Genomic DNA, 9,821 nt, shown 5'->3' with positions numbered 1-9,821 from the left:
TTTTTTGAGAGATTTTCACTGTAGGGCGCGTGCGCTCGCCAGACAGAGAGAGACATAGAGACAGAAAGCGAGAAATCACCCCCCAGGGGGGATGGTCACTCCGCAATCCCTTCTCCTCCATTCTCCTCTCGGGATCTTGGGCACGCACGCACACGCGCCCGGCGTGAGTTTTAAGCCACCGGGTCCGGGACATGAACCACGGTCGACTACGTGGGAGTCCAGCGACATAGCCATTACGCTAACTGCTGGTTCCCCTCCCTACATTTCTTTAGGGACCTGAGAACAGGCTCAGTGCCGAGGTTATGAATGGTTCAAAGCTGGGCTCTCAGACCAGCTGCCTGGATTTGAATCACAACTCACCACTTACTAGTTTAGCAAAATCAGACCATGTATTTATGTTCCTATGATAAGATCACTGATATCCCCATCTCAATAAAGAGGATAAGAACAATAACAATGACATGGAATTACAGGTAAATGTGTAAAGCAATTGAAATAGCACATAGGGCTAAAGTGTTAGCAATTAGGTCTTAAAGCTAATACATGGTGCTACGGACAATGAAATTCACTTCCAACCTAAATATAAGTGAAGATACAACTTTTTCCACAATCGAGCTCAACTATATTCAGTTATTTTAAAGAATAACAACACATTTCCTCAAATAGATGTGATTTCAAATGAATTGCTGCCTCAAGAAAATAGAGCTTTTCAGAATCAGGCCAGGTGGCTTGGTACTCAGTCACATTTTCAACACAAGGAGGTTTTCAGTGAGGCATTGGAGCAGAACAAATTTGCTCAGTGTCTGCTGTGGAAATAAGAAATTCCTTTAGCCCAATCCAAATAGTAATCCCACTAGTTCCCAGAAGATAAACAGGAAGAGACAATCAAACTTTCAGCTCTGACTCTTACTTTTCCCCTGTTTCTTTGCATATCTTGCCTTTAGGGAGTTGAGAACAGGCTGCCAGTAAACCTTCTCTGCTCTTGCAAGAGGCACTAATGCAGTTCTATTAGCACTAATTGTTGCATTAAAGGCAGGCGGTGACTCCAATTCATAAGTAGCATTTCCCACAGGCAATTCTCATAAGCAAGTTTAATACCTTTGTTTGAAGCTGGATTCAGATGCATGGAGGAATACTAAGAGCACTTTTAGCAACAGAGGAGGAGTGTCTTAGTAAGAAACTCTGCAACCTGACAGGAGCACAGAGTGCTACCTCTTTTAGTCCGAAGTGCCAGAAATTGGGATCTATAGTCCAGAAGCTGCCTCGTTGGTCATGTGAAGAACTATGAAGAGGGGAGCATGGTATATTTGCTATGAATGTGATCAAGGTAAATCATAAAACCAGAGGTTCTAAATTTGGATTTTTTAGTTTTCAGATAACAATATTAAGTTGCTATTTTTTCAATCAACTCAGATTTTCTCCATTTCACTCTCACAGTATCATTAACTAAAAAAAAATTACTCCAGTAAGGACCAGTAGATGGTGCAATAGTTATGTCGCTGGATTCTTACTTCGTTAGCTGTGAATTGAATCCCGGACCCGGTGGCTTCAAATTCACACCAGGCACATGTGCATGTATGTTCAAAATCCCAAGAGAAGAATGGAGGAGAAGGAACTGCGGCATAACCATGCCTCACACTCCCCAGGAAGGTGATTTCTTATTCCCTGTCTCTCTGCCTCTATCTCTCTGATGAGCTCATGTGCCCTATAGCAAAAAAAAAAAAAAAAAAAGCAAAAAACAAAAAAAACTCTCAAAAAAATTACTCCAATAATATTCATGAAACAATGGAAACTAAAATACAATGAGACTGCACTTACATAGCACAATTCAAATATAAGTATATCAGAGCTGAACATAGTGAACATAGTTGCCTAGAGATTTTCAGCAGTATTTAGTGCAGTATAATTGCCATGTGAAAATAGACACTATCTTTTTCCAATCTTGTTTGTTCAATATTTCCTATTCTTTCATTAGTCAATTAGCTGTGTCTACTGGATAGTTTTATTTTAAGGTGCTATGGAAATAGTCTTAAAAACAGATATAATTTCTATTCTCAAGTTGCTTACAGTAGAGGGAATTTTTAACACTGACTATAAAGTTATTTCAAAGCTATGACTGAAATATGTAATTGGCAGAGTGGGGGAAAAAAAACCCTCTGCCTTTGGAGATAAGAGGAAGGACTTTCAGAAATTACTTTATAGAGAAGGGAACAATGGAGCTGAATCTAAATAAGACCGGTAGACAGGTCAATAGATAGAGCTGAACCATGCAGTGGATGTGCCCAAGCACAGCAGCAAAATAAAGTCAGATGAATTTCAAAACTAGCAAGAAATTCAGGCCAGTGAGGCCTTGGATGCTGAAAGCAAGCAGCTTGGAGGAAAGAGAAGAGATTCTAGATGCAGCTTCTGTGCTCCTTGGTTAATCACGTAGCCCACACTTTATAGAGTTTGGAGTTCAGATCTAAAATGCATCCTTTAAAATGAATAAGCAATAAATATGCACTATTAGTATAAATGTGGTAAATAATCAAGTAATTTGAGCCAAATGCAATGTTTTTCAGTAAAGAACCACTAGGTTATTATTACTTCATGCAAAGTGCCTTTTTTAAATTAAAAAGTAATACTTGTTTTAAAACATATAACTATCCATGAAAGTTAATTTCTAATAAACCACTTAAATTTTTCCTACTCAAGGTTATTGTTAAAAAATAAAGATGATTATAAAAAGCAATATATTAATGACCAGATAAAATTAGCAGTGAAGAAGTGTTTAGTGTGGATGTTAGTATAGCTGGGAGTGTAGGTTTGTTTCAGAGAAAAACAGGTTGATGCATTTTCCACTTGAATAAGGAATATGAATTAAATTTGTTTAAAAGAAATAATTTTTATTTAACTGTATTTACTTATTTATTTTAATTGGACCAGAATGGGGCAGAGTGGGAGAGAGAGAGAAAGAGAGAGAGAGGGAAAATGAGAAAACAAGTCGTCAGGTCTGGGACTTGAACCATGGACAGCCCTTAACCACCACACCATCTGCAAGCCCTGAATTAGATTTTATATGATGATTTAAAGATGTATTAGATTCTCTGGACCAGCAGTTGATGTAATGGCCTATGTCACTGGACTCCCATGTAGTCAACTGCGGTTCGAGTCCTGGACCCGGTCACTTAAGCTCACGCTGGGCACATGTGTGTGCGTGCTCAACTTCCTGAGAGGAGAACGGAGGAGAAGGAATTGTGGCGTGGCCATCCCCCCCCCGGGGGGTGATTCTCGCTTTCTGTCTCTCTGTCTCTCTCTGTCTTTCTGGAGAGTGCATGCGCCCTATAGCAAAAACCTCTCCAAATAAAAGAAAAAAAGACGTATTAGATTCTATCAATATATAATTCAAGTTCTATAATTAGAAAACAACTTGAAAAAATATTTGGGCTTTTAAAAATGATGTTTGTATCTCAAAGACCTCTAGGTATCTATAAGTACCAAAAAAAAAAAAAGTCCACATACATTCCATACAATATTTAAGATAAATTGTTATCCTATATTTTCATGTCATATGGGCAATCCCAACAGCTAACAAATTAAAAAAAATACAAACATATCATTTGGATTTCCAAAATTTATAACATAATTTGTGGTCACGTAATTCTCTTTTGAGCTCCTGTATTCTACATTAACTTTTGCTCTGTTTCAAATGCAGAAGTCAGATGGCTTTGCTTTTGAACATGTTAGATTTGTAACAAAGAAGAATCAATAGCCATTTAGGAACACTAACTGTTGACAGTACATAAATATTTCATGATTAATGAATAATGGTTACTTGAAAATTAGTGGTAAGGCTGGATGCACTTCTGACAAAGATATTTCACTTGCTCTGCCTCCCTCTAGCTGAGAGACTTTTCATGGGTCACTTACTTCCCTCTATTCTTCCTTATTTTTCTTCGTCCCCCTCCACCCTATGCAGTCATCCTTACCTGCAGTTCCAACAACCAAGTGCCCAGAGCATCAAGCAAAAGCATTTTTATTTTATTTATTTATCTTTTCACTGTAACTCAGGCAGTACACATCCAAGCTTTATGAGCTGAGGAGATGCGTTTTTACGGAGCCGTTTGCAGATGACCTGCAGTGGGTGCGGAGCGCAAGCCGTAAGTTTCTGTTTTTACCAAGTGACCCAGGATTCCTGTGTACATTAAAGTTTGAGAAATAACTCTCTTCCTCTCACAAACTCTGTGGTATATAGAAAAGGAACGTATTGAGATCATAGCCACATTTTCTCAAAGAGACATAAATTATTTAAAAGAGAGAGATCAAAACCGGTTCCTCTCAGTTATAAAATATAAGTAACTGAGACAACTACTGGCAAATTAACTTTTAGAGAAAAAAATATGGCATCATCTTTATATGATACTGTATGATATCTATAAAAATATCACTATACAATAATATAGCAATGCAATACATAGTATAGTGAGGATTTCCATCTTTGTCTTCTATAAATATTATGTATTTTTAGTTTAATAAACATCATAATAGAAACAGATGGCTTGCATATAATAAAACATTTGATTTAAATGGAATAGTTAGCAGACCATTCAAAGAAGACTAGTTCACATATATTATATTGTTATGTTAACCCCATTTACTTTTCTATTTCCTGAGTTCAAGGCATTAACGAAGTGCTGTCTTGTGCTCGCTTCGGCAGCACATATACTAAAACTGGAACGATACAGAGAAGATTAGCATGGCCCCTGCACAAGGATGACACACTAATTCGTGAAGCGTTCTATATTTTTGAACCGGGGTCAGCCATGTGGGAGTCCAGCATCCCGACCACCACGCCACCTGCCGGCCCCCCACCCTGGCAAGTTTTTATATATTATAGTTATATAAGAAAATATTATTTTCTTCTCTTGGGAACCAGCAGTTAGTGTAATGGCTATGTCGCTGGATTCCCACGTATTCGACCGCGGTTCGCATCCCGGACCCGGTGGCTTAGAACTCACGCCGGGTGCGTGTGCTTGTGTGCCCAAGATCCCGAGAGGAGAATGGAGGAGAAGAGATTGCGGCATGACCATCCCCCCTGGGGGGTGATTTCTCGCTTTCTGTCTCTCTGTCTCTGTCTGTGTGGCGAGTGCACGCACCCTATAGCGAAAACCTCTCAAAAAAAAAAAAGGAGGAAAGAAAATATTATTTTCTTCTCAATGATATTAACCATTCTTGGAAATATCATGTAACAATTGTTCAAGATTAAGCTCGCTGAGCTAATTATATTTTATTCTGTATAATGCAGTAATTGCATTGGATGTATACTCTTTGGGTGTGGGTGTAATATCTTGATTTTTGTACGTTTATATAAAAAGTATGTACTTTCCTAGACAAGTGAAAAAAAAGAAAGAAGTGCTGTCTTTTTCCTAGTAGAGGATAGAGTACAGATAGAGTACAGAACAGACATTCATTCAGTAAATGTTTGTTGAAATTAATAAATTAATGACATAGAAATTCAACATATGTATATTCTCAACAGACTGTATATATGAATGCATATATAGGAACCAAAATCATCTTAGAGATTAAAAAAAACACACACAATAAAATAAAAACTTCCTATAGTTATAAAAATAAAAATGTACAGGAAAAGAGAATATAAATATATTTAAAAATAAAAAAAAAAATTTTCATCCTGGCAGCTACCCTTAGCAAAGTATCCAGAAGTTTTAGATTTTTTTTTTTAAGTAGATTTTTTTTTAAAGATTTTTACTATAGGGCATTTGCACTCATTGGAGAGAGAGACAGAAAGTGAGATATCAACCCCCACCCTCCGCCCCAGGGAGGATAGCCACACTGCAATCCTTTCTCTTCCATTCTCCTCTCAGGATTTTAGGCTGGCATGCACACATGCCTGGCATGGGCTTCAAGCCGTGGGTCTGGGACTCAAATCATGGTTGGCTATGTGGGAGTTCAGCAAGGTAAACATTATGCCATTTGCTGGTTCCTAAAAAATATTTTTATATGAAATAACCCAAGACATAGTTCCATTATTGTACATAGTTGCCATTTCTAACTTATTAGTCAGAAAAAGAAATTTGTACTCCAGGATGCTGATGAACTAATAATGTTCAATGTGCTAGTTACTTAATAGTCTGAAAAAAACTAGGTGAAGAAATAAAGATTAGAAAATCTTAAAGGAAAAAAAAGTTCTTGTTTAACTGTATTTACTGCACTTGCCCTTTAAATCCAGAACCAATGATGAGCATTGTGATGCTGTCAATAATTGCAGACTGAGCATGTAAATTTAATATAGCAATTTCAATTTTCACTTCATCAAGACAAGTAAGAAAATGAAATTGAATACTAATTAGTGCATGTGTGTCATACTCCTGAAAGATTAGGGGAATGCTGTGTTCATTATAAGCGAGTTTAAGCAAAATACTCAAAAGTTTCATTTGAAGCAGTCTATAAATAAAAGAATTAAGTGACAAGGGATATTAATAATGAATGCTCAAACACAGAAAATCTGGTACATGATTAAATTTCTCAGTCTCTTATGATTTTCCTTTAAAAAAATGGGTAACTGATTTTTCAGAAAGATAACTTAAGAAATAAGATATTATTAAAGACTATGTACTGTAAGAAAATATATGTCTTGATCACAATCCTAAGTATTTATTGAATAACAATGGTGAGCTTTTAGTTTTTCACCTTTTACATATGAAATTTCTTCCTCTTATATAAAACTGTGTTTATTTTTTCTGCTTTTCTCTGAGTTCAGTATTATCTTCAGACAAGAAGCAAAATCATCATAATCATCTCACTACCTTTAAATAAAAGAAGTTTTTAATTTTTCTGCATAAGATGATAAAGTTATATTTAATTTAAATTTCTCTATGAGTAGACCGTTGTCTTAATCTACTGAGGTTATTTCTACTTAAAAACACTGGGACAGAGAGAACTTAAAGTTTGTACTTTGAAGGACAGAATGATGCCTACTGTTAAGTAGGCAATAAACTGGCCCAGAGCAAAGTAAAGAATCAGGACATGAAACATTAATGTGCTTCTCAGAGTATACCTTGCCAAAGTTTGCTATTTATGGTTTTCTGAAACATAGCAGTCACTGAGGTTCGCAAGCATAATCTGCCAAACTGAAATCTTGATGTAAACTTGTGACCTCATCTCTCAATTGTTCACAATTTCTGCTATGAATATTATTATAATTATTATTTCAGATTTTTGCCATAGAGGGTGTACACTCACTGGAGAGGGAGGGACAGACAGAGGTGAAGAAAGGGAAAGTGAGAATTTACTTCCCAGGAGGGATGACCATGCTGCAATCCATTCTCCTCCATTCTCCTTTTGTGATTTTGGGCACACACACACACACACACATCCAGCATGAGTTTCAAGTCACTGTGTCCAGGACTCAAACTGCTGTCAATCATGTAGGAGTCCAGTACCTTACCTACTATGCCAACTGCTGGCTCTAGAATATTAATTTTTAGTTTTATCATGATGCCAGTTCCACAAATGCATTTCAGAATGGCTAACTTGAGTGATTTAAAAAGAAAAGGCTTTAGAATGAGTATTAGTAAATAGAACACAAGTCCTTTGTGTTACTCTGTGCCTATTTTAATCTTACTTATTTCTTAGAGTTAATTTCCTTCTTTTACAAGAGAGAGAGACTAGCATTTCCAATGGGGTTTTCACATCAAGACGTGAAGAACCTCAAAGAATCCTAATGAGAGGCACAACATATGCATGTGCCTGGCATGTCCAGGAAGGCCTGGGGACACAAACCTGGAACCTTAACATATGAATCCACATCTCAGAGCATTATGTTATCAATGAGCCACCACCTGCCCCTCTCTGTCTATTTTAAAATTTAATTGGATCATCATTAATTTGTGGTCAAAATCATGTAGATAAAGCATTTCTACTACCTGAAACTTCTTTGCATACATGGCTATAGCTTGAAAAAGTCAAGTATAGTTAAAGAAGCAATTTTGACAAATTTGTATAAATATATATTCATAAAACAAAAGAAGAACTTCAGCTAAACATATGGAGCTACATAGATAAAAGAAATATATATATAAGGCACATACGAATTTCTAAGAAGCCTGAAGAAAGGAAGTATTTGAAAACCCAGTTTCTAAGTATGGACATCTTGTTGCTTGTCCAGAAATCAATTTTTCCTTTCTATTAAATGTTGTAAATTAGCCCTTATATATTGCACCTAAAAAAAAGTCACCTCAGACATTCCTGTTTCACTGTCTCAAAATATATACAGAACAGGAAACAGAACAGCCAACTAAACTAATCGAAATTCTGTAATAGCTCCTCCTTCCAAAGGAACAAGCCCTAAACCCTTTATTATGAATCCTTTATTATGAATCCGAAGGCACAGTTAACATAGTAACTGAAAATACCCTTCAGCAATGTAGACTGAATCATGATTTTCTACATAAAGTCCCAAGACTCTCATCTAGTACCTTTGATCGTGCTGTTCCTTGGGCATCAAGTCTCTATTGAAAACTATCTACCAAGATCTAGCTCAAAACTATCTTTCCCAGGCAGCTTTATCAGAATAATTAACTTCTTCTTCTGACCCCAGAGTACATTGGATTTTCTTTTCCTTAGTATTTTTCAATAACTCATTAGGTAGTTATTAATGTGCTCCTCCGACCAGATGTGGAAATCAGTTTTGATCACCTTTGCTGTCCTTCTAATACCTAATTCACTGTAAAAAAGTGTTTAAATGGCTAGAATAGGAAGTGTTGGCATTACCATCTGTGCCATCTTTGGGAAATAGTTCAGTATATTGTTGTTTTTCTCCTGTTTAAAGAAATAGCTGGGGGAGGGGGGCAGCAGGTGGCATTGTGGTTAAGGTGCTGGAATTCCCACATGGCCGACCATGGTTCGAGTCCTGAACCTGGCAGCATGCTCTCTCTCTCTCTCTCTCTCTTTCTCTGGCAAAAGAAATGTGAAAAAATAATAATAAATAAGTGAATAAAATAATTTAAAAAATGTAGCTGGATGATGATAATAAATTATATAATAAATTGAAACACCTTCAGCTCTTGAAATGAGATACTGAAGACATTTGGTAGGTATTGTTGCTATAATTAATTGCACATTTTATATTTGTACATGTAGCACCACTTCATCCAGACAGAGGAGGACTAGATGGAATATTTATCTTCTTGAAGCATCACAAGTTGCTGCTAAAGGCTAGCACAATGTGAATGAACACATGGCATATGAGAAAGCCTCCTTCTTTGATATGTAATTTAAGTAATGAGTGGTATTTAAAGGTGGTCTCTGGATTTAGTGCAATCCCTACCAAAATAACAATGGTGTTCTTCACAGAAATAGAAAACAAAAATTAGAAAATTTTATGAAATCTTAAAAGACCCCCAAAGCAATCATGTGCAAAAAGAGCAAAATTGGAGACATCACACTACCACACTACAAATTATATTACAAAGCTTAATCACTGGCACAAAAAATGGGCTCATAGACCAGTGGGATAAAAGACAGAAACTGAGTAAGTCCATGAACATACAGCTCACTGATTTTTTTTTGGAGAGATTTTCACTGTAGGGCGCGTGCGCTCGCCAGACAGACAGAGAGAGACATAGAGACAGAAAGCGAGAAATCACCCCCCAGGGGGGATGGTCACACCGCAATCCCTTCTCCTCCATTCTCCTCTCGGGATCTTGGGCACGCATGCACATGCGCCCGGCGTGAGTTTTAAGCCACCGGGTCCGGGACACGAACCGCGGTCGACTACGTGGGAGTCCAGCGACATAGCCATTACGCTAACTGCTGGT

General features: G+C 37.1%; 1 protein-coding gene and 1 non-coding gene across 2 annotated transcripts in view; one reads left to right on the top strand and one right to left on the bottom strand.

Moving 5' to 3' along the window:
• The window catches only part of EDIL3 (EGF like and discoidin domains 3), a 496,837-nt gene that overhangs the window by 164,017 nt on the left and 322,999 nt on the right, over nt 1-9,821 (bottom strand). The gene's annotated exons all lie outside the window — the stretch shown is intronic.
• LOC114006922 (U6 spliceosomal RNA) lies at nt 4,681-4,787 on the top strand. The gene has a single exon (XR_003548579.1). It is a non-coding gene; the product is annotated as a U6 spliceosomal RNA (small nuclear RNA).

Source organism: Tupaia chinensis, unplaced genomic scaffold (genome assembly GCF_000334495.1).
Source record: "Tupaia chinensis unplaced genomic scaffold, TupChi_1.0 Scaffold000099_1, whole genome shotgun sequence".
NCBI classification, from domain to species: Eukaryota; Metazoa; Chordata; class Mammalia; order Scandentia; family Tupaiidae; genus Tupaia; species Tupaia belangeri.
This window is presented reverse-complemented; position numbering and strand designations above follow the sequence as displayed.